The sequence below is a fragment of the Osmerus mordax genome, chromosome 27 (genome assembly GCF_038355195.1).
Source record: "Osmerus mordax isolate fOsmMor3 chromosome 27, fOsmMor3.pri, whole genome shotgun sequence".
NCBI lineage: Eukaryota > Metazoa > Chordata > Actinopteri > Osmeriformes > Osmeridae > Osmerus > Osmerus mordax.
The window spans coordinates 256,718-282,949 of record NC_090076.1 but is presented as its reverse complement, the minus strand read 5'-3'; the positions used below and the strand labels follow the sequence as shown (position 1 = coordinate 282,949).

The following is a 26,232-nucleotide window of genomic DNA, read 5'->3' as shown; positions in this document are numbered from 1 at the left end:
ATCTTGTGACGTTCAACAGCTTCCAGGCATTAAGAAAGTCACGTGAGCTCCCGGACGATCGATCAGCTTCGAGAAGAGCTCGGGGGGCAACGACTTGACAACTGGGTAGCGTGGCCGAGCGGTCCAAGGTGCTGGATTAAGGCTCCAGTCTCTCCGGAGGCGTGGGTTCAAATCCCACCGCTGCCACTTTTGTAGGGTTCTAACGCCGTCCCATTGCTTTGAAGTCAGTAAGTGGGTTTCAAAAAGTGAACTGTGGCTCGACATGTGCGATTGTATATGATTTTTTGGGACATCGTAGTTATAGTGGCAACTACAGTGGCAACTTTTTTCCTTGAAGTTGATTCAATCCCCAGCCAATACAGACCGTGGAGAGGCATCTCGTCTCTTGTGATGGTCGAACACATCACAATTAGGCCACGTGTTCCAAACTCCGCAGAAGTATAAACCAGGCTTAGGGCAATTTCTTACTAGTTGGACGTCAGTAGGTGGTGTGGAAAGGTGAACCGTCCCTCGAAATTCTGTGCGATCATGGAGGCGGTTGTGGGCATTGGTGGTATAGTGGCAAGCATAGCTGCCTTCGAAGCAGTTGACCCGGGTTCGATTCCCGGCCAATGCAGAACCTTGAGAGAGATGTGTTTTATCTTGTGACGTTCAACAGCTTCCAGGCATTAAGAAAGTCACGTGAGCTCCCGGACGATCGATCAGCTTCGAGAAGAGCTCGGGGGGCAACGACTTGACAACTGGGTAGCGTGGCCGAGCGGTCCAAGGCGCTGGATTAAGGCTCCAGTCTCTCCGGAGGCGTGGGTTCAAATCCCACCGCTGCCACTTTTGTAGGGTTCTAACGCCGTCCCATTGCTTTGAAGTCAGTAAGTGGGTTTCAAAAAGTGAACTGTGGCTCGACATGTGCGATTGTATATGATTTTTTGGGACATCGTAGTTATAGTGGCAACTACAGTGGCAACTTTTTTCCTTGAAGTTGATTCAATCCCCAGCCAATACAGACCGTGGAGAGGCATCTCGTCTCTTGTGACGGTCGATAGCTTCACGATTAGGCCACGTGTTCCAAACTCCGCAGAAGTATAAACCAGGCTTAGGGCAATTTCTTACTAGTTGGACGTCAGTAGGTGGTGTGGAAAGGTGAACCGTCCCTCGAAATGCTGTGCGATCATGGAGGCAGTTGTGGGCATTGGTGGGATAGTGGCAATTATAGCTTCCTTCCAAGCCATTGACCCGGGTTCGATTCCCGGCCAATGCAGAACCTTGAGAGAGATGTGTTTTATCTTGTGACGTTCAACAGCTTCCAGGCATTAAGAAAGTCACGTGAGCTCCCGGACGATCGATCAGCTTCGAGAAGAGCTCGGGGGGCAACGACTTGACAACTGGGTAGAGTGGCCGAGCGGTCCAAGGCGCTGGATTAAGGCTCCAGTCTCTCCGGAGGCGTGGGTTCAAATCCCACCACTGCCACTTTTGTAGGGTGCTAACGCCGTCCCATTGCTTTGAAGTCAGTAAGTGGGTTTGAAAAAGTGAACTGTGGCTCGACATGTGCGATTCTATATGATTTTTTGGGGCATCGTAGTTATAGTGGCAACTACAGTGGCAACTTTTTTCCTTGAAGTTGACAGGGTTCAATCCCCAGCCAATACAGACCGTGGAGAGGTATCTCGTCTCTTGTGACGGTCGAACACATCACAATTAGGCCACGTATTCCAAACTCCGCAGAAGTGTAAACCAGGCTTAGGGCAATTTCTTACTAGTTGGACGTCAGTAGGTGGTGTGGAAAGGTGAACCGTCCCTCGAAATGCTGTGTGATCATGGAGGCTGTTGTGGGCATTGGTGGTATAGTGGCAAGCATAGCTGCCTTCCAAGCAGTTGACCTGGGTTCGATTCCCGGCCAATGCAGAACCTTGAGAGAGATGTGTTTTATCTTGTGACTTTCAACCGCTTCCAGGCATTAAGAATGTCACGTGAGCTCCTCGACGATCGATCAGATTTGGGAAGAGCCCGGGGGCTAAGATCTGACAACGTGGTAGCGTGGCCGAGCGGTCCAAGGCGCTGGATTTAGGCTCCAGTCTCTCCGGAGGCGTGGGTTCAAATCCCACCGCTGCCACTTTTGTAGGGTGCTAACGCCGTCACATTGCTTTGAAGTCAGTAAGTGGGTTTGAAAAAGTGAACTGTGGCTCGACATGTGCGATAGTATATGATTTTTTGGGGCATCGTATTTATGGTGGCAACTACAGTGGCAACTTTTTTCCTTGAAGTTGACGGGGTTCAATCCCCAGCCAATACAGACCGTGGAGAGGCATCTCGTCTCTTGTGACGGTCGATAGCATCACGATTAGGCCACGTGTTCCAAACTCCGCAGAAGTATAAACCAGGCTTAGGGCAATTTCTTACTAGTTGGACGTCAGTAGGTGGTGTGGAAAGGTGAACCGTCCCTCGAAATGCTGTGCGATTACAGGGGCTGTTGTGGGCATCGGTGGTTTAGCGGCAAGCATAGCTGCCTTCCAAGCAGATGACCAGGGTTCGATTCCTGGCCAATGCAGAACCTTGAGAGAGATTCAAATCATCTTTATTTCGCCATGTATACAGATACTAGGAATTTGATTTGGTATTCTCCATGCAGGCTATAGCATCACAAATAGAACAACAAGACAAAAAAGAAAAACAATTCAAGGACAGATAGTACCAGTATGAGCAAAATAATAAATAAGAATGGAGGTAATGTTAAATAAAGCGCCGTAAAGTTCATTTCTAAGAGCTATTTAGGAGGGCTATTGTTAGATGTGTTTTATCTTGTGACGTTCAACCGCTTCCAGGCATTAAAAATGTCACGTGAGCTCCTGGACGATCGATCAGCTTCGGGAAGAGCCCGGGGGGGTAAGACCTGACAACGTGGTAGCGTGGCCGAGCGGTCCAAGGCGTTGGATTTAGGCTCCAGTCTCTCCTGAGGCGTGGGTTCAAATCCCACTGCTGCCAATTTTGTAGGGTGCTAACGACGTCCCATTGCTTTGAAGTCAGTAAGTGGGTTTGAAAAAGTGAACTGTGGCTCGACACGTGCGATTGTATATGATTTTTTGGGGCATCGTAGTTATAGTGGCAACTACAGTGGCAACTTTTTTCCTTGAAGTTGACGGGGTTCAATCCCCAGCCAATACAGACCGTGGAGAGGTATCTCGTCTCTTGTGACGGTCGAACACATCACAATTAGGCCACGTGTTCCAAACTCCGCAGAAGTGTAAACCAGGCTTAGGGCAATTTCTTACTAGTTGGACGTCAGTAGGTGGTGTGGAAAGGTGAACCGTCCCTCGAAATGCTGTGCGATCATGGAGGCAGTTGTGGGCATTGGTGGGATAGTGGCAATTATAGCTTCCTTCCAAGCCGTTGACCCGGGTTCGATTCCCGGCCAATGCAGAACCTTGAGAGAGATGTGTTTTATCTTGTGACGTTCAACAGCTTCCAGGCATTAAGAAAGTCACGTGAGCTCCTGGACGATCGATCAGCTTCGAGAAGAGCTCGGGGGGCAACGACTTGACAACTGGGTAGCGTGGCCGAGCGGTCCAAGGCGCTGGATTAAGGCTCCAGTCTCTCCGGAGGCGTGGGTTCAAATCCCACCGCTGCCACTTTTGTAGGGTTCTAACGCCGTCCCATTGCTTTGAAGTCAGTAAGTGGGTTTCAAAAAGTGAACTGTGGCTCGACATGTGCGATTGTATATGATTTTTTGGGACATCGTAGTTATAGTGGCAACTACAGTGGCAACTTTTTTCCTTGAAGTTGATTCAATCCCCAGCCAATACAGACCGTGGAGAGGCATCTCGTCTCTTGTGACGGTCGATAGCTTCACGATTAGGCCACGTGTTCCAAACTCCGCAGAAGTATAAACCAGGCTTAGGGCAATTTCTTACTAGTTGGACGTCAGTAGGTGGTGTGGAAAGGTGAACCGTCCCTCGAAATGCTGTGCGATCATGGAGGCAGTTGTGGGCATTGGTGGGATAGTGGCAATTATAGCTTCCTTCCAAGCCATTGACCCGGGTTCGATTCCCGGCCAATGCAGAACCTTGAGAGAGATGTGTTTTATCTTGTGACGTTCAACAGCTTCCAGGCATTAAGAAAGTCACGTGAGCTCCCGGACGATCGATCAGCTTCGAGAAGAGCTCGGGGGGCAACGACTTGACAACTGGGTAGCGTGGCCGAGCGGTCCAAGGCGCTGGATTAAGGCTCCAGTCTCTCCGGAGGCGTGGGTTCAAATCCCACCGCTGCCACTTTTGTAGGGTTCTAACGCCGTCCCATTGCTTTGAAGTCAGTAAGTGGGTTTCAAAAAGTGAACTGTGGCTCGACATGTGCGATTGTATATGATTTTTTGGGACATCGTAGTTATAGTGGCAACTACAGTGGCAACTTTTTTCCTTGAAGTTGATTCAATCCCCAGCCAATACAGACCGTGGAGAGGCATCTCGTCTCTTGTGATGGTCGAACACATCACAATTAGGCCACGTTTTCCAAACTCCGCAGAAGTATAAACCAGGCTTAGGGCAATTTCTTACTAGTTGGACGTCAGTAGGTGGTGTGGAAAGGTGAACCGTCCCTCGAAATGCTGTGCGATCATGGCGGCTGTTGTGGGCATTGGTGGTATAGTGGCAAGCATAGCTGCCTTCCAAGCAGTTGACCCGGGTTCGATTCCCGGCCAATGCAGAACCTTGAGAGAGATTCAAATCAACTTTATTTCGCCATGTATACAGATACTAGGAATTTGATTTGGTATTCTCCATGCAGGCTATAGCATCACAAATAGAACAACAAGACAAAAAAGAAAAACAATACACGGACAGATAGTACCAGTATGAGCAAAATAATAAATAAGAATGGAGGTAATGTTAAATAAAGTGCCGTAAAGTTCATGTGTAAGAGTTATTTAGGAGGGCTATTGTTAAATATGTTTTATCTTGTGACGTTCAACCGCTTCCAGGCATTAAGAATGTCACGTGAGCTCCTGGACGATCGATCAGCTTCGAGAAGAGCTCGGGGGGCAATGTCCTGACAACTGGGTAGCGTGGCCGAGCAGTCCAAGGCGCTGGATTAAGGCTCCAGTCTCTCCGGAGGCGTGGGTTCAAATCCCACCGTTGCCACTTTTGTAGGGTGCTAACGCCGTACCATTGCTTTGAAGTCAGTAAGTGGGTTTGAAAAAGTGAACTGTGGCTCGACATGTGCGATTGTATATGATTTTTTGGGACATCGTAGTTATAGTGGCAACTACAGTGGCAACTTTTTTCCTAGAAGTTGATTCAATCCCCAGCCAATACAGACCGTGGAGAGGCATCTCGTCTCTTGTGACGGTCGATAGCTTCACGATTAGGCCACGTGTTCCAAACTCCGCAGAAGTATAAACCAGGCTTAGGGCAATTTCTTACTAGTTGGACGTCAGTAGGTGGTGTGGAAAGGTGAACCGTCCCTCGAAATGCTGTGCGATCATGGAGGCAGTTGTGGGCATTGGTGGGATAGTGGCAATTATAGCTTCCTTCCAAGCCATTGACCCGGGTTTGATTCCCGGCCAATGCAGAACCTTGAGAGAGATGTGTTTTATCTTGTGACGTTCAACAGCTTCCAGGCATTAAGAAAGTCACGTGAGCTCCCGGACGATCGATCAGCTTCGAGAAGAGCTCGGGGGGCAACGACTTGACAACTGGGTAGCGTGGCCGAGCGGTCCAAGGCGCTGGATTAAGGCTCCAGTCTCTCCGGAGGCGTGGGTTCAAATCCCACCGCTGCCACTTTTGTAGGGTTCTAACGCCGTCCCATTGCTTTGAAGTCAGTAAGTGGGTTTCAAAAAGTGAACTGTGGCTCGACATGTGCGATTGTATATGATTTTTTGGGACATCGTAGTTATAGTGGCAACTACAGTGGCAACTTTTTTCCTTGAAGTTGATTCAATCCCCAGCCAATACAGACCGTGGAGAGGCATCTCGTCTCTTGTGATGGTCGAACACATCACAATTAGGCCACGTTTTCCAAACTCCGCAGAAGTATAAACCAGGCTTAGGGCAATTTCTTACTAGTTGGACGTCAGTAGGTGGTGTGGAAAGGTGAACCGTCCCTTGAAATGCTGTGCGATCATGGTGGCTGTTGTGGGCATTGGTGGTATAGTGGCAAGCATAGCTGCCTTCCAAGCAGTTGACCCGGGTTCGATTCCCGGCCAATGCAGAACCTTGAGAGAGATTCAAATCAACTTTATTTCGCCATGTATACAGATACTAGGAATTTGATTTGGTATTCTCCATGCAGGCTATAGCATCACAAATAGAACAACAAGACAAAAAAGAAAAACAATACACGGACAGATAGTACCAGTATGAGCAAAATAATAAATAAGAATGGAGGTAATGTTAAATAAAGTGCCGTAAAGTTCATGTGTAAGAGTTATTTAGGAGGGCTATTGTTAAATATGTTTTATCTTGTGACGTTCAACCGCTTCCAGGCATTAAGAATGTCACGTGAGCTCCTGGACGATCGATCAGCTTCGAGAAGAGCTCGGGGGGCAATGTCCTGACAACTGGGTAGCGTGGCCGAGCAGTCCAAGGCGCTGGATTAAGGCTCCAGTCTCTCCGGAGGCGTGGGTTCAAATCCCACCGTTGCCACTTTTGTAGGGTGCTAACGCCGTACCATTGCTTTGAAGTCAGTAAGTGGGTTTGAAAAAGTGAACTGTGGCTCGACATGTGCGATTGTATATGATTTTTTGGGACATCGTAGTTATAGTGGCAACTACAGTGGCAACTTTTTTCCTAGAAGTTGATTCAATCCCCAGCCAATACAGACCGTGGAGAGGCATCTCGTCTCTTGTGACGGTCGATAGCTTCACGATTAGGCCACGTGTTCCAAACTCCGCAGAAGTATAAACCAGGCTTAGGGCAATTTCTTACTAGTTGGACGTCAGTAGGTGGTGTGGAAAGGTGAACCGTCCCTCGAAATGCTGTGCGATCATGGAGGCAGTTGTGGGCATTGGTGGGATAGTGGCAATTATAGCTTCCTTCCAAGCCATTGACCCGGGTTCGATTCCCGGCCAATGCAGAACCTTGAGAGAGATGTGTTTTATCTTGTGACGTTCAACAGCTTCCAGGCATTAAGAAAGTCACGTGAGCTCCCGGACGATCGATCAGCTTCGAGAAGAGCTCGGGGGGCAACGACTTGACAACTGGGTAGCGTGGCCGAGCGGTCCAAGGCGCTGGATTAAGGCTCCAGTCTCTCCGGAGGCGTGGGTTCAAATCCCACCGCTGCCACTTTTGTAGGGTTCTAACGCCGTCCCATTGCTTTGAAGTCAGTAAGTGGGTTTCAAAAAGTGAACTGTGGCTCGACATGTGCGATTGTATATGATTTTTTGGGACATCGTAGTTATAGTGGCAACTACAGTGGCAACTTTTTTCCTTGAAGTTGATTCAATCCCCAGCCAATACAGACCGTGGAGAGGCATCTCGTCTCTTGTGACGGTCGATAGCTTCACGATTAGGCCACGTGTTCCAAACTCCGCAGAAGTATAAACCAGGCTTAGGGCAATTTCTTACTAGTTGGACGTCAGTAGGTGGTGTGGAAAGGTGAACCGTCCCTCGAAATGCTGTGCGATCATGGCGGCTGTTGTGGGCATTGGTGGTATAGTGGCAAGCATAGCTTCCTTCCAAGCAGTTGACCTGGGTTCGATTCCCGGCCAATGCAGAACCTTGAGAGAGATTCAAATCAACTTTATTTCGCCATGTATACAGATACTAGGAATTTGATTTGGTATTCTCCATGCAGGCTATAGCATCACAAATAGAACAACAAGACAAAAAAGAAAAACAATACACGGACAGATAGTACCAGTATGAGCAAAATAATAAATAAGAATGGAGGTAATGTTAAATAAAGTGCCGTAAAGTTCATGTGTAAGAGTTATTTAGGAGGGCTATTGTTAAATATGTTTTATCTTGTGACGTTCAACCGCTTCCAGGCATTAAGAATGTCACGTGAGCTCCTGGACGATCGATCAGCTTCGAGAAGAGCTCGGGGGGCAATGTCCTGACAACTGGGTAGCGTGGCCGAGCAGTCCAAGGCGCTGGATTAAGGCTCCAGTCTCTCCGGAGGCGTGGGTTCAAATCCCACCGTTGCCACTTTTGTAGGGTGCTAACGCCGTACCATTGCTTTGAAGTCAGTAAGTGGGTTTGAAAAAGTGAACTGTGGCTCGACATGTGCGATTGTATATGATTTTTTGGGACATCGTAGTTATAGTGGCAACTACAGTGGCAACTTTTTTCCTAGAAGTTGATTCAATCCCCAGCCAATACAGACCGTGGAGAGGCATCTCGTCTCTTGTGACGGTCGATAGCTTCACGATTAGGCCACGTGTTCCAAACTCCGCAGAAGTATAAACCAGGCTTAGGGCAATTTCTTACTAGTTGGACGTCAGTAGGTGGTGTGGAAAGGTGAACCGTCCCTCGAAATGCTGTGCGATCATGGAGGCAGTTGTGGGCATTGGTGGGATAGTGGCAATTATAGCATCCTTCCAAGCCATTGACCCGGGTTCGATTCCCGGCCAATGCAGAACCTTGAGAGAGATGTGTTTTATCTTGTGACGTTCAACAGCTTCCAGGCATTAAGAAAGTCACGTGAGCTCCCGGACGATCGATCAGCTTCGAGAAGAGCTCGGGGGGCAACGGCTTGACAACTGGGTAGCGTGGCCGAGCGGTCCAAGGTGCTGGATTAAGGCTCCAGTCTCTCCGGAGGCGTGGGTTCAAATCCCACCGCTGCCACTTTTGTAGGGTTCTAACGCCGTCCCATTGCTTTGAAGTCAGTAAGTGGGTTTCAAAAAGTGAACTGTGGCTCGACATGTGCGATTGTATATGATTTTTTGGGACATCGTAGTTATAGTGGCAACTACAGTGGCAACTTTTTTCCTTGAAGTTGATTCAATCCCCAGCCAATACAGACCGTGGAGAGGCATCTCGTCTCTTGTGATGGTCGAACCCATCACAATTAGGCCACGTTTTCCAAACTCCGCAGAAGTATAAACCAGGCTTAGGGCAATTTCTTACTAGTTGGACGTCAGTAGGTGGTGTGGAAAGGTGAACCGTCCCTCGAAATGCTGTGCGATCATGGTGGCTGTTGTGGGCATTGGTGGTATAGGGGCAAGCATAGCTGCCTTCCAAGCAGTTGACCCGGGTTCGATTCCCGGCCAATGCAGAACCTTGAGAGAGATGTGTTTTATCTTGTGACGTTCAACAGCTTCCAGGCATTAAGAAAGTCACGTGAGCTCCCGGACGATCGATCAGCTTCGAGAAGAGCTCGGGGGGCAACGACTTGACAACTGGGTAGCGTGGCCGAGCGGTCCAAGGTGCTGGATTAAGGCTCCAGTCTCTCCGGAGGCGTGGGTTCAAATCCCACCGCTGCCACTTTTGTAGGGTTCTAACGCCGTCCCATTGCTTTGAAGTCAGTAAGTGGGTTTCAAAAAGTGAACTGTGGCTCGACATGTGCGATTGTATATGATTTTTTGGGACATCGTAGTTATAGTGGCAACTACAGTGGCAACTTTTTTCCTTGAAGTTGATTCAATCCCCAGCCAATACAGACCGTGGAGAGGCATCTCGTCTCTTGTGATGGTCGAACACATCACAATTAGGCCACGTGTTCCAAACTCCGCAGAAGTATAAACCAGGCTTAGGGCAATTTCTTACTAGTTGGACGTCAGTAGGTGGTGTGGAAAGGTGAACCGTCCCTCGAAATTCTGTGCGATCATGGAGGCGGTTGTGGGCATTGGTGGTATAGTGGCAAGCATAGCTGCCTTCGAAGCAGTTGACCCGGGTTCGATTCCCGGCCAATGCAGAACCTTGAGAGAGATGTGTTTTATCTTGTGACGTTCAACAGCTTCCAGGCATTAAGAAAGTCACGTGAGCTCCCGGACGATCGATCAGCTTCGAGAAGAGCTCGGGGGGCAACGACTTGACAACTGGGTAGCGTGGCCGAGCGGTCCAAGGCGCTGGATTAAGGCTCCAGTCTCTCCGGAGGCGTGGGTTCAAATCCCACCGCTGCCACTTTTGTAGGGTTCTAACGCCGTCCCATTGCTTTGAAGTCAGTAAGTGGGTTTCAAAAAGTGAACTGTGGCTCGACATGTGCGATTGTATATGATTTTTTGGGACATCGTAGTTATAGTGGCAACTACAGTGGCAACTTTTTTCCTTGAAGTTGATTCAATCCCCAGCCAATACAGACCGTGGAGAGGCATCTCGTCTCTTGTGACGGTCGATAGCTTCACGATTAGGCCACGTGTTCCAAACTCCGCAGAAGTATAAACCAGGCTTAGGGCAATTTCTTACTAGTTGGACGTCAGTAGGTGGTGTGGAAAGGTGAACCGTCCCTTGAAATGCTGTGCGATCATGGCGGCTGTTGTGGGCATTGGTGGTATAGTGGCAAGCATAGAAGCCTTCCAAGCAGTTGACCCGGGTTCGATTCCCGGCCAATGCAGAACCTTGAGAGAGATTCAAATCAACTTTATTTCGCCATGTATACAGATACTAGGAATTTGATTTGGTATTCTCCATGCAGGCTATAGCATCACAAAAAGAACAACAAGACAAAAAAGAAAAACAATACACGGACAGATAGTACCAGTATGAGCAAAATAATAAATAAGAATGGAGGTAATGTTAAATAAAGTGCCGTAAAGTTCATGTGTAAGAGTTATTTAGGAGGGCTATTGTTAAATATGTTTTATCTTGTGACGTTCAACCGCTTCCAGGCATTAAGAATGTCACGTGAGCTCCTGGACGATCGATCAGCTTCGAGAAGAGCTCGGGGGGCAATGTCCTGACAACTGGGTAGCGTGGCCGAGAGGTCCAAGGCGCTGGATTAAGGCTCCAGTCTCTCCGGAGGCGTGGGTTCAAATCCCACCGCTGCCACTTTTGTAGGGTTCTAACGCCGTCCCATTGCTTTGAAGTCAGTAAGTGGGTTTCAAAAAGTGAACTGTGGCTCGACATGTGCGATTGTATATGATTTTTTGGGACATCGTAGTTATAGTGGCAACTACAGTGGCAACTTTTTTCCTTGAAGTTGATTCAATCCCCAGCCAATACAGACCGTGGAGAGGCATCTCGTCTCTTGTGATGGTCGAACACATCACAATTAGGCCACGTTTTCCAAACTCCGCAGAAGTATAAACCAGGCTTAGGGCAATTTCTTACTAGTTGGACGTCAGTAGGTGGTGTGGAAAGGTGAACCGTCCCTCGAAATGCTGTGCGATCATGGAGGCAGTTGTGGGCATTGGTGGGATAGTGGCAATTATAGCTTCCTTCCAAGCCATTGACCCGGGTTCGATTCCCGGCCAATGCAGAAACTTGAGAGAGATGTGTTTTATCTTGTGACGTTCAACAGCTTCCAGGCATTAAGAAAGTCACATGAGCTCCCGGACGATCGATCAGCTTCGAGAAGAGCTCGGGGGGCAACGACTTGACAACTGGGTAGCGTGGCCGAGCGGTCCAAGGCGCTGGATTAAGGCTCCAGTCTCTCCGGAGGCGTGGGTTCAAATCCCACCGCTGCCACTTTTGTAGGGTTCTAACGCCGTCCCATTGCTTTGAAGTCAGTAAGTGGGTTTCAAAAAGTGAACTGTGGCTCGACATGTGCGATTGTATATGATTTCTTGGGACATAGTAGTTATAGTGGCAACTACAGTGGCAACTTTTTTCCTTGAAGTTGATTCAATCCCCAGCCAATACAGACCTTGGAGAGGCATCTCGTCTCTTGTGACGGTCGATAGCTTCACGATTAGGCCACGTGTTCCAAACTCTGCAGAAGTATAAACCAGGCTTAGGGCAATTTCTTACTAGTTGGACGTCAGTAGGTGGTGTGGAAAGGTGAACCGTCCCTCGAAATGCTGTGCGATCATGGAGGCAGTTGTGGGCATTGGTGGGATAGTGGCAATTATAGCTTCCTTCCAAGCCGTTGACCCGGGTTCGATTCCCGGCCAATGCAGAACCTTGAGAGAGATGTGTTTTATCTTGTGACGTTCAACAGCTTCCAGGCATTAAGAAAGTCACGTGAGCTCCTGGACGATCGATCAGCTTCGAGAAGAGCTCGGGGGGCAACGACTTGACAACTGGGTAGCGTGGCCGAGCGGTCCAAGGCGCTGGATTAAGGCTCCAGTCTCTCCGGAGGCGTGGGTTCAAATCCCACCGCTGCCACTTTTGTAGGGTTCTAACGCCGTCCCATTGCTTTGAAGTCAGTAAGTGGGTTTCAAAAAGTGAACTGTGGCTCGACATGTGCGATTGTATATGATTTTTTGGGACATCGTAGTTATAGTGGCAACTACAGTGGCAACTTTTTTCCTTGAAGTTGATTCAATCCCCAGCCAATACAGACCGTGGAGAGGCATCTCGTCTCTTGTGACGGTCGATAGCTTCACGATTAGGCCACGTGTTCCAAACTCCGCAGAAGTATAAACCAGGCTTAGGGCAATTTCTTACTAGTTGGACGTCAGTAGGTGGTGTGGAAAGGTGAACCGTCCCTCGAAATGCTGTGCGATCATGGAGGCAGTTGTGGGCATTGGTGGGATAGTGGCAATTATAGCTTCCTTCCAAGCCATTGACCCGGGTTCGATTCCCGGCCAATGCAGAACCTTGAGAGAGATGTGTTTTATCTTGTGACGTTCAACAGCTTCCAGGCATTAAGAAAGTCACGTGAGCTCCTGGACGATCGATCAGCTTCGAGAAGAGCTCGGGGGGCAACGACTTGACAACTGGGTAGCGTGGCCGAGCGGTCCAAGGCGCTGGATTAAGGCTCCAGTCTCTCCGGAGGCGTGGGTTCAAATCCCACCGCTGCCACTTTTGTAGGGTTCTAACGCCGTCCCATTGCTTTGAAGTCAGTAAGTGGGTTTGAAAAAGTGAACTGTGGCTCGACATGTGCGATTGTATATGATTTTTTGGGACATCGTAGTTATAGTGGCAACTACAGTGGCAACTTTTTTCCTTGAAGTTGATTCAATCCCCAGCCAATACAGACCGTGGAGAGGCATCTCGTCTCTTGTGACGGTCGATAGCTTCACGATTAGGCCACGTGTTCCAAACTCCGCAGAAGTATAAACCAGGCTTAGGGCAATTTCTTACTAGTTGGACGTCAGTAGGTGGTGTGGAAAGGTGAACCGTCCCTCGAAATGCTGTGCGATCATGGAGGCAGTTGTGGGCATTGGTGGGATAGTGGCAATTATAGCTTCCTTCCAAGCCATTGACCCGGGTTCGATTCCCGGCCAATGCAGAACCTTGAGAGAGATGTGTTTTATCTTGTGACGTTCAACAGCTTCCAGGCATTAAGAAAGTCACGTGAGCTCCTGGACGATCGATCAGCTTCGAGAAGAGCTCGGGGGGCAACGACTTGACAACTGGGTAGCGTGGCCGAGCGGTCCAAGGCGCTGGATTAAGGCTCCAGTCTCTCCGGAGGCGTGGGTTCAAATCCCACCGCTGCCACTTTTGTAGGGTTCTAACGCCGTCCCATTGCTTTGAAGTCAGTAAGTGGGTTTCAAAAAGTGAACTGTGGCTCGACATGTGCGATTGTATATGATTTTTTGGGACATCGTAGTTATAGTGGCAACTACAGTGGCAACTTTTTTCCTTGAAGTTGATTCAATCCCCAGCCAATACAGACCGTGGAGAGGCATCTCGTCTCTTGTGACGGTCGATAGCTTCACGATTAGGCCACGTGTTCCAAACTCCGCAGAAGTATAAACCAGGCTTAGGGCAATTTCTTACTAGTTGGACGTCAGTAGGTGGTGTGGAAAGGTGAACCGTCCCTCGAAATGCTGTGCGATCATGGAGGCAGTTGTGGGCATTGGTGGGATAGTGGCAATTATAGCTTCCTTCCAAGCCATTGACCCGGGTTCGATTCCCGGCCAATGCAGAACCTTGAGAGAGATGTGTTTTATCTTGTGACGTTCAACAGCTTCCAGGCATTAAGAAAGTCACGTGAGCTCCCGGACGATCGATCAGCTTCGAGAAGAGCTCGGGGGGCAATGACTTGACAACTGGGTAGCGTGGCCGAGCGGTCCAAGGCGCTGGATTAAGGCTCCAGTCTATCCGGAGGCGTGGGTTCAAATCCCACCGCTGCCACTTTTGTAGGGTTCTAACGCCGTCCCATTGCTTTGAAGTCAGTAAGTGGGTTTCAAAAAGTGAACTGTGGCTCGACATGTGCGATTGTATATGATTTTTTGGGACATCGTAGTTATAGTGGCAACTACAGTGGCAACTTTTTTCCTTGAAGTTGATTCAATCCCCAGCCAATACAGACCGTGGAGAGGCATCTCGTCTCTTGTGATGGTCGAACACATCACAATTAGGCCACGTTTTCCAAACTCCGCAGAAGTATAAACCAGGCTTAGGGCAATTTCTTACTAGTTGGACGTCAGTAGGTGGTGTGGAAAGGTGAACCGTCCCTCGAAATGCTGTGCGATCATGGCGGCTGTTGTGGGCATTGGTGGTATAGTGGCAAGCATAGCTGCCTTCCAAGCAGTTGACCCGGGTTCGATTCCCGGCCAATGCAGAACCTTGAGAGAGATTCAAATCAACTTTATTTCGCCATGTATACAGATACTAGGAATTTGATTTGGTATTCTCCATGCAGGCTATAGCATCACAAATAGAACAACAAGACAAAAAAGAAAAACAATACACGGACAGATAGTACCAGTATGAGCAAAATATTAAATAAGAATGGAGGTAATGTTAAATAAAGTGCCGTAAAGTTCATGTGTAAGAGTTATTTAGGAGGGCTATTGTTAAATATGTTTTATCTTGTGACGTTCAACCGCTTCCAGGCATTAAGAATGTCACGTGAGCTCCTGGACGATCGATCAGCTTCGAGAAGAGCTCGGGGGGCAATGTCCTGACAACTGGGTAGCGTGGCCGAGCAGTCCAAGGCGCTGGATTAAGGCTCCAGTCTCTCCGGAGGCGTGGGTTCAAATCCCACCGTTGCCACTTTTGTAGGGTGCTAACGCCGTACCATTGCTTTGAAGTCAGTAAGTGGGTTTGAAAAAGTGAACTGTGGCTCGACATGTGCGATTGTATATGATTTTTTGGGACATCGTAGTTATAGTGGCAACTACAGTGGCAACTTTTTTCCTAGAAGTTGATTCAATCCCCAGCCAATACAGACCGTGGAGAGGCATCTCGTCTCTTGTGACGGTCGATAGCTTCACGATTAGGCCACGTGTTCCAAACTCCGCAGAAGTATAAACCAGGCTTAGGGCAATTTCTTACTAGTTGGACGTCAGTAGGTGGTGTGGAAAGGTGAACCGTCCCTCGAAATGCTGTGCGATCATGGAGGCAGTTGTGGGCATTGGTGGGATAGTGGCAATTATAGCTTCCTTCCAAGCCATTGACCCGGGTTCGATTCCCGGCCAATGCAGAACCTTGAGAGAGATGTGTTTTATCTTGTGACGTTCAACAGCTTCCAGGCATTAAGAAAGTCACGTGAGCTCCCGGACGATCGATCAGCTTCGAGAAGAGCTCGGGGGGCAATGACTTGACAACTGGGTAGCGTGGCCGAGCGGTCCAAGGCGCTGGATTAAGGCTCCAGTCTATCCGGAGGCGTGGGTTCAAATCCCACCGCTGCCACTTTTGTAGGGTTCTAACGCCGTCCCATTGCTTTGAAGTCAGTAAGTGGGTTTCAAAAAGTGAACTGTGGCTCGACATGTGCGATTGTATATGATTTTTTGGGACATCGTAGTTATAGTGGCAACTACAGTGGCAACTTTTTTCCTTGAAGTTGATTCAATCCCCAGCCAATACAGACCGTGGAGAGGCATCTCGTCTCTTGTGACGGTCGATAGCTTCACGATTAGGCCACGTGTTCCAAACTCCGCAGAAGTATAAACCAGGCTTAGGGCAATTTCTTACTAGTTGGACGTCAGTAGGTGGTGTGGAAAGGTGAACCGTCCCTTGAAATGCTGTGCGATCATGGCGGCTGTTGTGGGCATTGGTGGTATAGTGGCAAGCATAGCTGCCTTCCAAGCAGTTGACCCGGGTTCGATTCCCGGCCAATGCAGAACCTTGAGAGAGATTCAAATCAACTTTATTTCGCCATGTATACAGATACTAGGAATTTGATTTGGTATTCTCCATGCAGGCTATAGCATCACAAATAGAACAACAAGACAAAAAAGAAAAACAATACACGGACAGATAGTACCAGTATGAGCAAAATATTAAATAAGAATGGAGGTAATGTTAAATAAAGTGCCGTAAAGTTCATGTGTAAGAGTTATTTAGGAGGGCTATTGTTAAATATGTTTTATCTTGTGACGTTCAACCGCTTCCAGGCATTAAGAATGTCACGTGAGCTCCTGGACGATCGATCAGCTTCGAGAAGAGCTCGGGGGGCAATGTCCTGACAACTGGGTAGCGTGGCCGAGCAGTCCAAGGCGCTGGATTAAGGCTCCAGTCTCTCCGGAGGCGTGGGTTCAAATCCCACCGTTGCCACTTTTGTAGGGTGCTAACGCCGTACCATTGCTTTGAAGTCAGTAAGTGGGTTTGAAAAAGTGAACTGTGGCTCGACATGTGCGATTGTATATGATTTTTTGGGACATCGTAGTTATAGTGGCAACTACAGTGGCAACTTTTTTCCTAGAAGTTGATTCAATCCCCAGCCAATACAGACCGTGGAGAGGCATCTCGTCTCTTGTGACGGTCGATAGCTTCACGATTAGGCCACGTGTTCCAAACTCCGCAGAAGTATAAACCAGGCTTAGGGCAATTTCTTACTAGTTGGACGTCAGTAGGTGGTGTGGAAAGGTGAACCGTCCCTCGAAATGCTGTGCGATCATGGAGGCAGTTGTGGGCATTGGTGGGATAGTGGCAATTATAGCTTCCTTCCAAGCCATTGACCCGGGTTCGATTCCCGGCCAATGCAGAACCTTGAGAGAGATGTGTTTTATCTTGTGACGTTCAACAGCTTCCAGGCATTAAGAAAGTCACGTGAGCTCCCGGACGATCGATCAGCTTCGAGAAGAGCTCGGGGGGCAATGACTTGACAACTGGGTAGCGTGGCCGAGCGGTCCAAGGCGCTGGATTAAGGCTCCAGTCTATCCGGAGGCGTGGGTTCAAATCCCACCGCTGCCACTTTTGTAGGGTTCTAACGCCGTCCCATTGCTTTGAAGTCAGTAAGTGGGTTTCAAAAAGTGAACTGTGGCTCGACATGTGCGATTGTATATGATTTTTTGGGACATCGTAGTTATAGTGGCAACTACAGTGGCAACTTTTTTCCTTGAAGTTGATTCAATCCCCAGCCAATACAGACCGTGGAGAGGCATCTCGTCTCTTGTGACGGTCGATAGCTTCACGATTAGGCCACGTGTTCCAAACTCCGCAGAAGTATAAACCAGGCTTAGGGCAATTTCTTACTAGTTGGACGTCAGTAGGTGGTGTGGAAAGGTGAACCGTCCCTTGAAATGCTGTGCGATCATGGCGGCTGTTGTGGGCATTGGTGGTATAGTGGCAAGCATAGCTGCCTTCCAAGCAGTTGACCCGGGTTCGATTCCCGGCCAATGCAGAACCTTGAGAGAGATTCAAATCAACTTTATTTCGCCATGTATACAGATACTAGGAATTTGATTTGGTATTCTCCATGCAGGCTATAGCATCACAAATAGAACAACAAGACAAAAAAGAAAAACAATACACGGACAGATAGTACCAGTATGAGCAAAATAATAAATAAGAATGGAGGTAATGTTAAATAAAGTGCCGTAAAGTTCATGTGTAAGAGTTATTTAGGAGGGCTATTGTTAAATATGTTTTATCTTGTGACGTTCAACCGCTTCCAGGCATTAAGAATGTCACGTGAGCTCCTGGACGATCGATCAGCTTCGAGAAGAGCTCGGGGGGCAATGTCCTGACAACTGGGTAGCGTGGCCGAGCAGTCCAAGGCGCTGGATTAAGGCTCCAGTCTCTCCGGAGGCGTGGGTTCAAATCCCACCGTTGCCACTTTTGTAGGGTGCTAACGCCGTACCATTGCTTTGAAGTCAGTAAGTGGGTTTGAAAAAGTGAACTGTGGCTGGACATGTGCGATTGTATATGATTTTTTGGGACATCGTAGTTATAGTGGCAACTACAGTGGCAACTTTTTTCCTAGAAGTTGATTCAATCCCCAGCCAATACAGACCGTGGAGAGGCATCTCGTCTCTTGTGACGGTCGATAGCTTCACGATTAGGCCACGTGTTCCAAACTCCGCAGAAGTATAAACCAGGCTTAGGGCAATTTCTTACTAGTTGGACGTCAGTAGGTGGTGTGGAAAGGTGAACCGTCCCTCGAAATGCTGTGCGATCATGGAGGCAGTTGTGGGCATTGGTGGGATAGTGGCAATTATAGCTTCCTTCCAAGCCATTGACCCGGGTTCGATTCCCGGCCAATGCAGAACCTTGAGAGAGATGTGTTTTATCTTGTGACGTTCAACAGCTTCCAGGCATTAAGAAAGTCACGTGAGCTCCCGGACGATCGATCAGCTTCGAGAAGAGCTCGGGGGGCAACGACTTGACAACTGGGTAGCGTGGCCGAGCGGTCCAAGGCGCTGGATTAAGGCTCCAGTCTCTCCGGAGGCGTGGGTTCAAATCCCACCGCTGCCACTTTTGTAGGGTTCTAACGCCGTCCCATTGCTTTGAAGTCAGTAAGTGGGTTTCAAAAAGTGAACTGTGGCTCGACATGTGCGATTGTATATGATTTTTTGGGACATCGTAGTTATAGTGGCAACTACAGTGGCAACTTTTTTCCTTGAAGTTGATTCAATCCCCAGCCAATACAGACCGTGGAGAGGCATCTCGTCTCTTGTGATGGTCGAACACATCACAATTAGGCCACGTTTTCCAAACTCCGCAGAAGTATAAACCAGGCTTAGGGCAATTTCTTACTAGTTGGACGTCAGTAGGTGGTGTGGAAAGGTGAACCGTCCCTCGAAATGCTGTGCGATCATGGCGGCTGTTGTGGGCATTGGTGGTATAGTGGCAAGCATAGCTGCCTTCCAAGCAGTTGACCCGGGTTCGATTCCCGGCCAATGCAGAACCTTGAGAGAGATTCAAATCAACTTTATTTCGCCATGTATACAGATACTAGGAATTTGATTTGGTATTCTCCATGCAGGCTATAGCATCACAAATAGAACAACAAGACAAAAAAGAAAAACAATACACGGACAGATAGTACCAGTATGAGCAAAATAATAAATAAGAATGGAGGTAATGTTAAATAAAGTGCCGTAAAGTTCATGTGTAAGAGTTATTTAGGAGGGCTATTGTTAAATATGTTTTATCTTGTGACGTTCAACCGCTTCCAGGCATTAAGAATGTCACGTGAGCTCCTGGACGATCGATCAGCTTCGAGAAGAGCTCGGGGGGCAATGTCCTGACAACTGGGTAGCGTGGCCGAGCAGTCCAAGGCGCTGGATTAAGGCTCCAGTCTCTCCGGAGGCGTGGGTTCAAATCCCACCGTTGCCACTTTTGTAGGGTGCTAACGCCGTACCATTGCTTTGAAGTCAGTAAGTGGGTTTGAAAAAGTGAACTGTGGCTCGACATGTGCGTTTGTATATGATTTTTTGGGACATCGTAGTTATAGTGGCAACTACAGTGGCAACTTTTTTCCTAGAAGTTGATTCAATCCCCAGCCAATACAGACCGTGGAGAGGCATCTCGTCTCTTGTGACGGTCGATAGCTTCACGATTAGGCCACGTGTTCCAAACTCCGCAGAAGTATAAACCAGGCTTAGGGCAATTTCTTACTAGTTGGACGTCAGTAGGTGGTGTGGAAAGGTGAACCGTCCCTCGAAATGCTGTGCGATCATGGAGGCAGTTGTGGGCATTGGTGGGATAGTGGCAATTATAGCTTCCTTCCAAGCCATTGACCCGGGTTCGATTCCCGGCCAATGCAGAACCTTGAGAGAGATGTGTTTTATCTTGTGACGTTCAACAGCTTCCAGGCATTAAGAAAGTCACGTGAGCTCCCGGACGATCGATCAGCTTCGAGAAGAGCTCGGGGGGCAACGACTTGACAACTGGGTAGCGTGGCCGAGCGGTCCAAGGCGCTGGATTAAGGCTCCAGTCTCTCCGGAGGCGTGGGTTCAAATCCCACCGCTGCCACTTTTGTAGGGTTCTAACGCCGTCCCATTGCTTTGAAGTCAGTAAGTGGGTTTCAAAAAGTGAACTGTGGCTCGACATGTGCGATTGTATATGATTTTTTGGGACATCGTAGTTATAGTGGCAACTACAGTGGCAACTTTTTTCCTTGAAGTTGATTCAATCCCCAGCCAATACAGACCGTGGAGAGGCATCTCGTCTCTTGTGACGGTCGATAGCTTCACGATTAGGCCACGTGTTCCAAACTCCGCAGAAGTATAAACCAGGCTTAGGGCAATTTCTTACTAGTTGGACGTCAGTAGGTGGTGTGGAAAGGTGAACCGTCCCTCGAAATAATGTGCGATCATGGCGGCTGTTGTGGGCATTGGTGGTATAGTGGCAAGCATAGCTGCCTTCCAAGCAGTTGACCCGGGTTCGATTCCCGGCCAATGCAGAACCTTGAGAGAGATTCAAATCAACTTTATTTCGCCATGTATACAGATACTAGGAATTTGATTTGGTATTCTCCATGCAGGCTATAGCATCACAAATAGAACAACAAGACAAAAAAGAAAAACAATACACGGACAGATAGTACCAGTATGAGCAAAATAATAAATAAGAATGGAGGTAATGTTAAATAAAGTGCCGTAAAGTTCATGTGTAAGAGTTATTTAGGAGGGCTATTGTTAAATATGTTTTATCTTGTGACGTTCAACCGCTTCCAGGCATTAAGAATGTCACGTGAGCTCCTGGACGATCGATCAGCTTCGAGAAGAGCTCGGGGGGCAATGTCCTGACAACTGGGTAGCGTGGCCGAGAGGTCCAAGGCGCTGGATTAAGGCTCCAGTCTCTCCGGAGGCGTGGGTTCAAATCCCACCGTTGCCACTTTTGTAGGGTGCTAATGCCGTACCATTGCTTTGAAGTCAGTAAGTGGGTTTGAAAAAGTGAACTGTGGCTCGACATGTGCGATTGTATATGATTTTTTGGGACATCGTAGTTATAGTGGCAACTACAGTGGCAACTTTTTTCCTAGAAGTTGATTCAATCCCCAGCCAATACAGACCGTGGAGAGGCATCTCGTCTCTTGTGACGGTCGATAGCTTCACGATTAGGCCACGTGTTCCAAACTCCGCAGAAGTATAAACCAGGCTTAGGGCAATTTCTTACTAGTTGGACGTCAGTAGGTGGTGTGGAAAGGTGAACCGTCCCTCGAAATGCTGTGCAATCATGGAGGCAGTTGTGGGCATTGGTGGGATAGTGGCAATTATAGCTTCCTTCCAAGCCATTGACCCGGGTTCGATTCCCGGCCAATGCAGAACCTTGAGAGAGATGTGTTTTATCTTGTGACGTTCAACAGCTTCCAGGCATTAAGAAAGTCACGTGAGCTCCCGGACGATCGATCAGCTTCGAGAAGAGCTCGGGGGGCAACGACTTGACAACTGGGTAGCGTGGCCGAGCGGTCCAAGGCGCTGGATTAAGGCTCCAGTCTCTCCGGAGGCGTGGGTTCAAATCCCACCGCTGCCACTTTTGTAGGGTTCTAACGCCGTCCCATTGCTTTGAAGTCAGTAAGTGGGTTTCAAAAAGTGAACTGTGGCTCGACATGTGCGATTGTATATGATTTTTTGGGACATCGTAGTTATAGTGGCAACTACAGTGGCAACTTTTTTCCTTGAAGTTGATTCAATCCCCAGCCAATACAGACCGTGGAGAGGCATCTCGTCTCTTGTGACGGTCGATAGCTTCACGATTAGGCCACGTGTTCCAAACTCCGCAGAAGTATAAACCAGGCTTAGGGCAATTTCTTACTAGTTGGACGTCAGTAGGTGGTGTGGAAAGGTGAACCGTCCCTTGAAATGCTGTGCGATCATGGCGGCTGTTGTGGGCATTGGTGGTATAGTGGCAAGCATAGCTGCCTTCCAAGCAGTTGACCCGGGTTCGATTCCCGGCCAATGCAGAACCTTGAGAGAGATTCAAATCAACTTTATTTCGCCATGTATACAGATACTAGGAATTTGATTTGGTATTCTCCATGCAGGCTATAGCATCACAAATAGAACAACAAGACAAAAAAGAAAAACAATACACGGACAGATAGTACCAGTATGAGCAAAATAATAAATAAGAATGGAGGTAATGTTAAATAAAGTGCCGTAAAGTTCATGTGTAAGAGTTATTTAGGAGGGCTATTGTTAAATATGTTTTATCTTGTGACGTTCAACCGCTTCCAGGCATTAAGAATGTCACGTGAGCTCCTGGACGATCGATCAGCTTCGAGAAGAGCTCGGGGGGCAATGTCCTGACAACTGGGTAGCGTGGCCGAGCAGTCCAAGGCGCTGGATTAAGGCTCCAGTCTCTCCGGAGGCGTGGGTTCAAATCCCACCGTTGCCACTTTTGTAGGGTGCTAACGCCGTACCATTGCTTTGAAGTCAGTAAGTGGGTTTGAAAAAGTGAACTGTGGCTGGACATGTGCGATTGTATATGATTTTTTGGGACATCGTAGTTATAGTGGCAACTACAGTGGCAACTTTTTTCCTAGAAGTTGATTCAATCCCCAGCCAATACAGACCGTGGAGAGGCATCTCGTCTCTTGTGACGGTCGATAGCTTCACGATTAGGCCACGTGTTCCAAACTCCGCAGAAGTATAAACCAGGCTTAGGGCAATTTCTTACTAGTTGGACGTCAGTAGGTGGTGTGGAAAGGTGAACCGTCCCTCGAAATGCTGTGCGATCATGGCGGCAGTTGTGGGCATTGGTGGGATAGTGGCAATTATAGCTTCCTTCCAAGCCATTGACCCGGGTTCGATTCCCGGCCAATGCAGAACCTTGAGAGAGATGTGTTTTATCTTGTGACGTTCAACAGCTTCCAGGCATTAAGAAAGTCACGTGAGCTCCCGGACGATCGATCAGCTTCGAGAAGAGCTCGGGGGGCAACGACTTGACAACTGGGTAGCGTGGCCGAGCGGTCCAAGGCGCTGGATTAAGGCTCCAGTCTCTCCGGAGGCGTGGGTTCAAATCCCACCGCTGCCACTTTTGTAGGGTTCTAACGCCGTCCCATTGCTTTGAAGTCAGTAAGTGGGTTTCAAAAAGTGAACTGTGGCTCGACATGTGCGATTGTATATGATTTTTTGGGACATCGTAGTTATAGTGGCAACTACAGTGGCAACTTTTTTCCTTGAAGTTGATTCAATCCCCAGCCAATACAGACCGTGGAGAGGCATCTCGTCTCTTGTGACGGTCGATAGCTTCACGATTAGGCCACGTGTTCCAAACTCCGCAGAAGTATAAACCAGGCTTAGGGCAATTTCTTACTAGTTGGACGTCAGTAGGTGGTGTGGAAAGGTGAACCGTCCCTTGAAATGCTGTGCGATCATGGCGGCTGTTGTGGGCATTGGTGGTATAGTGGCAAGCATAGCTGCCTTCCAAGCAGTTGACCCGGGTTCGATTCCCGGCCAATGCAGAACCTTGAGAGAGATTCAAATCAACTTTATTTCGCCATGTATACAGATACTAGGAATTTGATTTGGTATTCTCCATGCAGGCTATAGCATCACAAATAGAACAACAAGACAAAAAAGAAAAACAATACACGGACAGATAGTACCAGTATGAGCAAAATAATAAATAAGAATGGAGGTAATGTTAAATAAAGTGCCGTAAAGTTCATGTGTAAGAGTTATTTAGGAGGGCTATTGTTAAATATGTTTTATCTTGTGACGTTCAACCGCTTCCAGGCATTAAGAATGTCACGTGAGCTCCTGGACGATCGATCAGCTTCGAGAAGAGCTCGGGGGGCAATGTCCTGACAACTGGGTAGCGTGGCCGAGCAGTCCAAGGCGCTGGATTAAGGCTCCAGTCTCTCCGGAGGCGTGGGTTCAAATCCCACCGTTGCCACTTTTGTAGGGTGCTAACGCCGTACCATTGCTTTGAAGTCAGTAAGTGGGTTTGAAAAAGTGAACTGTGGCTGGACATGTGCGATTGTATATGATTTTTTGGGACATCGTAGTTATAGTGGCAACTACAGTGGCAACTTTTTTCCTAGAAGTTGATTCAATCCCCAGCCAATACAGACCGTGGAGAGGCATCTCGTCTCTTGTGACGGTCGATAGCTTCACGATTAGGCCACGTGTTCCAAACTCCGCAGAAGTATAAACCAGGCTTAGGGCAATTTCTTACTAGTTGGACGTCAGTAGGTGGTGTGGAAAAGTGAACCGTCCCTCGAAATGCTGTGCGATCATGGAGGCACTTGTGGGCATTGGTGGGATAGTGGCAATTATAGCTTCCTTCCAAGCCATTGACCCGGGTTCGTTTCCCGGCCAATGCAGAACCTTGAGAGAGATGTGTTTTATCTTGTGACGTTCAACAGCTTCCAGGCATTAAGAAAGTCACGTGAGCTCCCGGACGATCGATCAGCTTCGAGAAGAGCTCGGGGGGCAACGACTTGACAACTGGGTAGCGTGGCCGAGCGGTCCAAGGCGCTGGATTAAGGCTCCAGTCTCTCCGGAGGCGTGGGTTCAAATCCCACCGCTGCCACTTTTGTAGGGTTCTAACGCCGTCCCATTGCTTTGAAGTCAGTAAGTGGGTTTCAAAAAGTGAACTGTGGCTCGACATGTGCGATTGTATATGATTTTTTGGGACATCGTAGTTATAGTGGCAACTACAGTGGCAACTTTTTTCCTTGAAGTTGATTCAATCCCCAGCCAATACAGACCGTGGAGAGGCATCTCGTCTCTTGTGACGGTCGATAGCTTCACGATTAGGCCACGTGTTCCAAACTCCGCAGAAGTATAAACCAGGCTTAGGGCAATTTCTTACTAGTTGGACGTCAGTAGGTGGTGTGGAAAGGTGAACCGTCCCTTGAAATGCTGTGCGATCATGGCGGCTGTTGTGGGCATTGGTGGTATAGTGGCAAGCATAGCTGCCTTCCAAGCAGTTGACCCGGGTTCGATTCCCGGCCAATGCAGAACCTTGAGAGAGATTCAAATCAACTTTATTTCGCCATGTATACAGATACTAGGAATTTGATTTGGTATTCTCCATGCAGGCTATAGCATCACAAATAGAACAACAAGACAAAAAAGAAAAACAATACACGGACAGATAGTACCAGTATGAGCAAAATAATAAATAAGAATGGAGGTAATGTTAAATAAAGTGCCGTAAAGTTCATGTGTAAGAGTTATTTAGGAGGGCTATTGTTAAATATGTTTTATCTTGTGACGTTCAACCGCTTCCAGGCATTAAGAATGTCACGTGAGCTCCTGGACGATCGATCAGCTTCGAGAAGAGCTCGGGGGGCGATGTCCTGACAACTGGGTAGCGTGGCCGAGCAGTCCAAGGCGCTGGATTAAGGCTCCAGTCTCTCCGGAGGCGTGGGTTCAAATCCCACCGTTGCCACTTTTGTAGGGTGCTAACGCCGTACCATTGCTTTGAAGTCAGTAAGTGGGTTTGAAAAAGTGAACTGTGGCTCGACATGTGCGATTGTATATGATTTTTTGGGACATCGTAGTTATAGTGGCAACTACAGTGGCAACTTTTTTCCTAGAAGTTGATTCAATCCCCAGCCAATACAGACCGTGGAGAGGCATCTCGTCTCTTGTGACGGTCGATAGCTTCACGATTAGGCCACGTGTTCCAAACTCCGCAGAAGTATAAACCAGGCTTAGGGCAATTTCTTACTAGTTGGACGTCAGTAGGTGGTGTGGAAAGGTGAACCGTCCCTCGAAATGCTGTGCGATCATGGAGGCAGTTGTGGGCATTGGTGGGATAGTGGCAATTATAGCTTCCTTCCAAGCCATTGACCCGGGTTCGATTCCCGGCCAATGCAGAACCTTGAGAGAGATGTGTTTTATCTTGTGACGTTCAACAGCTTCCAGGCATTAAGAAAGTCACGTGAGCTCCCGGACGATCGATCAGCTTCGAGAAGAGCTCGGGGGGCAACGACTTGACAACTGGGTAGCGTGGCCGAGCGGTCCAAGGCGCTGGATTAAGGCTCCAGTCTCTCCGGAGGCGTGGGTTCAAATCCCACCGCTGCCACTTTTGTAGGGTTCTAACGCCGTCCCATTGCTTTGAAGTCAGTAAGTGGGTTTCAAAAAGTGAACTGTGGCTCGACATGTGCGATTGTATATGATTTTTTGGG

At 48.4% G+C, this 26,232-nt stretch overlaps 51 non-coding genes across 51 annotated transcripts; all 51 read left to right on the top strand.

The window, feature by feature from the left end:
• The first annotated feature begins 104 nt into the window (after nucleotides 1-104).
• trnal-aag (transfer RNA leucine (anticodon AAG)) lies at nucleotides 105-186 on the top strand. The gene has a single exon. It is a non-coding gene; the product is annotated as a tRNA-Leu (tRNA).
• Nucleotides 187-544: 358 nt separating this feature from the next.
• On the top strand, nucleotides 545-616 carry trnar-ucg (transfer RNA arginine (anticodon UCG)). The gene has a single exon. It is a non-coding gene; the product is annotated as a tRNA-Arg (tRNA).
• A 127-nt stretch (nucleotides 617-743) lies between these two features.
• trnal-aag (transfer RNA leucine (anticodon AAG)) lies at nucleotides 744-825 on the top strand. The gene has a single exon. It is a non-coding gene; the product is annotated as a tRNA-Leu (tRNA).
• Nucleotides 826-1,382: 557 nt separating this feature from the next.
• Nucleotides 1,383-1,464, top strand: trnal-aag (transfer RNA leucine (anticodon AAG)). The gene has a single exon. It is a non-coding gene; the product is annotated as a tRNA-Leu (tRNA).
• A 363-nt stretch (nucleotides 1,465-1,827) lies between these two features.
• On the top strand, nucleotides 1,828-1,899 carry trnag-ucc (transfer RNA glycine (anticodon UCC)). The gene has a single exon. It is a non-coding gene; the product is annotated as a tRNA-Gly (tRNA).
• Nucleotides 1,900-2,025: 126 nt separating this feature from the next.
• Nucleotides 2,026-2,107, top strand: trnal-uag (transfer RNA leucine (anticodon UAG)). The gene has a single exon. It is a non-coding gene; the product is annotated as a tRNA-Leu (tRNA).
• Nucleotides 2,108-2,894: 787 nt separating this feature from the next.
• trnal-uag (transfer RNA leucine (anticodon UAG)) lies at nucleotides 2,895-2,976 on the top strand. Its single transcript has one exon. It is a non-coding gene; the product is annotated as a tRNA-Leu (tRNA).
• A 562-nt stretch (nucleotides 2,977-3,538) lies between these two features.
• On the top strand, nucleotides 3,539-3,620 carry trnal-aag (transfer RNA leucine (anticodon AAG)). The gene has a single exon. It is a non-coding gene; the product is annotated as a tRNA-Leu (tRNA).
• A 557-nt stretch (nucleotides 3,621-4,177) lies between these two features.
• On the top strand, nucleotides 4,178-4,259 carry trnal-aag (transfer RNA leucine (anticodon AAG)). Its single transcript has one exon. It is a non-coding gene; the product is annotated as a tRNA-Leu (tRNA).
• Nucleotides 4,260-4,617: 358 nt separating this feature from the next.
• trnag-ucc (transfer RNA glycine (anticodon UCC)) lies at nucleotides 4,618-4,689 on the top strand. The gene has a single exon. It is a non-coding gene; the product is annotated as a tRNA-Gly (tRNA).
• A 352-nt stretch (nucleotides 4,690-5,041) lies between these two features.
• trnal-aag (transfer RNA leucine (anticodon AAG)) lies at nucleotides 5,042-5,123 on the top strand. The gene has a single exon. It is a non-coding gene; the product is annotated as a tRNA-Leu (tRNA).
• Nucleotides 5,124-5,680: 557 nt separating this feature from the next.
• On the top strand, nucleotides 5,681-5,762 carry trnal-aag (transfer RNA leucine (anticodon AAG)). The gene has a single exon. It is a non-coding gene; the product is annotated as a tRNA-Leu (tRNA).
• Nucleotides 5,763-6,120: 358 nt separating this feature from the next.
• trnag-ucc (transfer RNA glycine (anticodon UCC)) lies at nucleotides 6,121-6,192 on the top strand. The gene has a single exon. It is a non-coding gene; the product is annotated as a tRNA-Gly (tRNA).
• A 352-nt stretch (nucleotides 6,193-6,544) lies between these two features.
• trnal-aag (transfer RNA leucine (anticodon AAG)) lies at nucleotides 6,545-6,626 on the top strand. Its single transcript has one exon. It is a non-coding gene; the product is annotated as a tRNA-Leu (tRNA).
• Nucleotides 6,627-7,183: 557 nt separating this feature from the next.
• trnal-aag (transfer RNA leucine (anticodon AAG)) lies at nucleotides 7,184-7,265 on the top strand. The gene has a single exon. It is a non-coding gene; the product is annotated as a tRNA-Leu (tRNA).
• A 782-nt stretch (nucleotides 7,266-8,047) lies between these two features.
• trnal-aag (transfer RNA leucine (anticodon AAG)) lies at nucleotides 8,048-8,129 on the top strand. Its single transcript has one exon. It is a non-coding gene; the product is annotated as a tRNA-Leu (tRNA).
• Nucleotides 8,130-8,686: 557 nt separating this feature from the next.
• trnal-aag (transfer RNA leucine (anticodon AAG)) lies at nucleotides 8,687-8,768 on the top strand. The gene has a single exon. It is a non-coding gene; the product is annotated as a tRNA-Leu (tRNA).
• Nucleotides 8,769-9,126: 358 nt separating this feature from the next.
• Nucleotides 9,127-9,198, top strand: trnag-ucc (transfer RNA glycine (anticodon UCC)). Its single transcript has one exon. It is a non-coding gene; the product is annotated as a tRNA-Gly (tRNA).
• Nucleotides 9,199-9,325: 127 nt separating this feature from the next.
• On the top strand, nucleotides 9,326-9,407 carry trnal-aag (transfer RNA leucine (anticodon AAG)). The gene has a single exon. It is a non-coding gene; the product is annotated as a tRNA-Leu (tRNA).
• Nucleotides 9,408-9,765: 358 nt separating this feature from the next.
• trnar-ucg (transfer RNA arginine (anticodon UCG)) lies at nucleotides 9,766-9,837 on the top strand. The gene has a single exon. It is a non-coding gene; the product is annotated as a tRNA-Arg (tRNA).
• Nucleotides 9,838-9,964: 127 nt separating this feature from the next.
• Nucleotides 9,965-10,046, top strand: trnal-aag (transfer RNA leucine (anticodon AAG)). The gene has a single exon. It is a non-coding gene; the product is annotated as a tRNA-Leu (tRNA).
• A 782-nt stretch (nucleotides 10,047-10,828) lies between these two features.
• On the top strand, nucleotides 10,829-10,910 carry trnal-aag (transfer RNA leucine (anticodon AAG)). Its single transcript has one exon. It is a non-coding gene; the product is annotated as a tRNA-Leu (tRNA).
• A 557-nt stretch (nucleotides 10,911-11,467) lies between these two features.
• Nucleotides 11,468-11,549, top strand: trnal-aag (transfer RNA leucine (anticodon AAG)). Its single transcript has one exon. It is a non-coding gene; the product is annotated as a tRNA-Leu (tRNA).
• A 557-nt stretch (nucleotides 11,550-12,106) lies between these two features.
• Nucleotides 12,107-12,188, top strand: trnal-aag (transfer RNA leucine (anticodon AAG)). Its single transcript has one exon. It is a non-coding gene; the product is annotated as a tRNA-Leu (tRNA).
• Nucleotides 12,189-12,745: 557 nt separating this feature from the next.
• On the top strand, nucleotides 12,746-12,827 carry trnal-aag (transfer RNA leucine (anticodon AAG)). Its single transcript has one exon. It is a non-coding gene; the product is annotated as a tRNA-Leu (tRNA).
• A 557-nt stretch (nucleotides 12,828-13,384) lies between these two features.
• On the top strand, nucleotides 13,385-13,466 carry trnal-aag (transfer RNA leucine (anticodon AAG)). Its single transcript has one exon. It is a non-coding gene; the product is annotated as a tRNA-Leu (tRNA).
• Nucleotides 13,467-14,023: 557 nt separating this feature from the next.
• Nucleotides 14,024-14,105, top strand: trnal-aag (transfer RNA leucine (anticodon AAG)). The gene is given in 2 exon segments: nucleotides 14,024-14,061; nucleotides 14,071-14,105. It is a non-coding gene; the product is annotated as a tRNA-Leu (tRNA).
• Nucleotides 14,106-14,463: 358 nt separating this feature from the next.
• On the top strand, nucleotides 14,464-14,535 carry trnag-ucc (transfer RNA glycine (anticodon UCC)). Its single transcript has one exon. It is a non-coding gene; the product is annotated as a tRNA-Gly (tRNA).
• A 352-nt stretch (nucleotides 14,536-14,887) lies between these two features.
• trnal-aag (transfer RNA leucine (anticodon AAG)) lies at nucleotides 14,888-14,969 on the top strand. The gene has a single exon. It is a non-coding gene; the product is annotated as a tRNA-Leu (tRNA).
• Nucleotides 14,970-15,526: 557 nt separating this feature from the next.
• trnal-aag (transfer RNA leucine (anticodon AAG)) lies at nucleotides 15,527-15,608 on the top strand. The gene is given in 2 exon segments: nucleotides 15,527-15,564; nucleotides 15,574-15,608. It is a non-coding gene; the product is annotated as a tRNA-Leu (tRNA).
• A 358-nt stretch (nucleotides 15,609-15,966) lies between these two features.
• Nucleotides 15,967-16,038, top strand: trnag-ucc (transfer RNA glycine (anticodon UCC)). The gene has a single exon. It is a non-coding gene; the product is annotated as a tRNA-Gly (tRNA).
• A 352-nt stretch (nucleotides 16,039-16,390) lies between these two features.
• Nucleotides 16,391-16,472, top strand: trnal-aag (transfer RNA leucine (anticodon AAG)). Its single transcript has one exon. It is a non-coding gene; the product is annotated as a tRNA-Leu (tRNA).
• A 557-nt stretch (nucleotides 16,473-17,029) lies between these two features.
• trnal-aag (transfer RNA leucine (anticodon AAG)) lies at nucleotides 17,030-17,111 on the top strand. The gene is given in 2 exon segments: nucleotides 17,030-17,067; nucleotides 17,077-17,111. It is a non-coding gene; the product is annotated as a tRNA-Leu (tRNA).
• A 358-nt stretch (nucleotides 17,112-17,469) lies between these two features.
• On the top strand, nucleotides 17,470-17,541 carry trnag-ucc (transfer RNA glycine (anticodon UCC)). The gene has a single exon. It is a non-coding gene; the product is annotated as a tRNA-Gly (tRNA).
• Nucleotides 17,542-17,893: 352 nt separating this feature from the next.
• On the top strand, nucleotides 17,894-17,975 carry trnal-aag (transfer RNA leucine (anticodon AAG)). Its single transcript has one exon. It is a non-coding gene; the product is annotated as a tRNA-Leu (tRNA).
• A 557-nt stretch (nucleotides 17,976-18,532) lies between these two features.
• trnal-aag (transfer RNA leucine (anticodon AAG)) lies at nucleotides 18,533-18,614 on the top strand. The gene has a single exon. It is a non-coding gene; the product is annotated as a tRNA-Leu (tRNA).
• A 358-nt stretch (nucleotides 18,615-18,972) lies between these two features.
• On the top strand, nucleotides 18,973-19,044 carry trnag-ucc (transfer RNA glycine (anticodon UCC)). Its single transcript has one exon. It is a non-coding gene; the product is annotated as a tRNA-Gly (tRNA).
• A 352-nt stretch (nucleotides 19,045-19,396) lies between these two features.
• On the top strand, nucleotides 19,397-19,478 carry trnal-aag (transfer RNA leucine (anticodon AAG)). The gene has a single exon. It is a non-coding gene; the product is annotated as a tRNA-Leu (tRNA).
• A 557-nt stretch (nucleotides 19,479-20,035) lies between these two features.
• On the top strand, nucleotides 20,036-20,117 carry trnal-aag (transfer RNA leucine (anticodon AAG)). Its single transcript has one exon. It is a non-coding gene; the product is annotated as a tRNA-Leu (tRNA).
• A 358-nt stretch (nucleotides 20,118-20,475) lies between these two features.
• Nucleotides 20,476-20,547, top strand: trnag-ucc (transfer RNA glycine (anticodon UCC)). The gene has a single exon. It is a non-coding gene; the product is annotated as a tRNA-Gly (tRNA).
• Nucleotides 20,548-20,899: 352 nt separating this feature from the next.
• On the top strand, nucleotides 20,900-20,981 carry trnal-aag (transfer RNA leucine (anticodon AAG)). Its single transcript has one exon. It is a non-coding gene; the product is annotated as a tRNA-Leu (tRNA).
• A 557-nt stretch (nucleotides 20,982-21,538) lies between these two features.
• Nucleotides 21,539-21,620, top strand: trnal-aag (transfer RNA leucine (anticodon AAG)). Its single transcript has one exon. It is a non-coding gene; the product is annotated as a tRNA-Leu (tRNA).
• Nucleotides 21,621-21,978: 358 nt separating this feature from the next.
• On the top strand, nucleotides 21,979-22,050 carry trnag-ucc (transfer RNA glycine (anticodon UCC)). Its single transcript has one exon. It is a non-coding gene; the product is annotated as a tRNA-Gly (tRNA).
• Nucleotides 22,051-22,402: 352 nt separating this feature from the next.
• On the top strand, nucleotides 22,403-22,484 carry trnal-aag (transfer RNA leucine (anticodon AAG)). The gene has a single exon. It is a non-coding gene; the product is annotated as a tRNA-Leu (tRNA).
• A 557-nt stretch (nucleotides 22,485-23,041) lies between these two features.
• trnal-aag (transfer RNA leucine (anticodon AAG)) lies at nucleotides 23,042-23,123 on the top strand. The gene has a single exon. It is a non-coding gene; the product is annotated as a tRNA-Leu (tRNA).
• Nucleotides 23,124-23,481: 358 nt separating this feature from the next.
• Nucleotides 23,482-23,553, top strand: trnag-ucc (transfer RNA glycine (anticodon UCC)). The gene has a single exon. It is a non-coding gene; the product is annotated as a tRNA-Gly (tRNA).
• Nucleotides 23,554-23,905: 352 nt separating this feature from the next.
• On the top strand, nucleotides 23,906-23,987 carry trnal-aag (transfer RNA leucine (anticodon AAG)). The gene has a single exon. It is a non-coding gene; the product is annotated as a tRNA-Leu (tRNA).
• Nucleotides 23,988-24,544: 557 nt separating this feature from the next.
• trnal-aag (transfer RNA leucine (anticodon AAG)) lies at nucleotides 24,545-24,626 on the top strand. Its single transcript has one exon. It is a non-coding gene; the product is annotated as a tRNA-Leu (tRNA).
• A 358-nt stretch (nucleotides 24,627-24,984) lies between these two features.
• On the top strand, nucleotides 24,985-25,056 carry trnag-ucc (transfer RNA glycine (anticodon UCC)). Its single transcript has one exon. It is a non-coding gene; the product is annotated as a tRNA-Gly (tRNA).
• A 352-nt stretch (nucleotides 25,057-25,408) lies between these two features.
• Nucleotides 25,409-25,490, top strand: trnal-aag (transfer RNA leucine (anticodon AAG)). The gene has a single exon. It is a non-coding gene; the product is annotated as a tRNA-Leu (tRNA).
• Nucleotides 25,491-26,047: 557 nt separating this feature from the next.
• Nucleotides 26,048-26,129, top strand: trnal-aag (transfer RNA leucine (anticodon AAG)). Its single transcript has one exon. It is a non-coding gene; the product is annotated as a tRNA-Leu (tRNA).
• The last annotated feature ends 103 nt before the right edge of the window (nucleotides 26,130-26,232 follow it).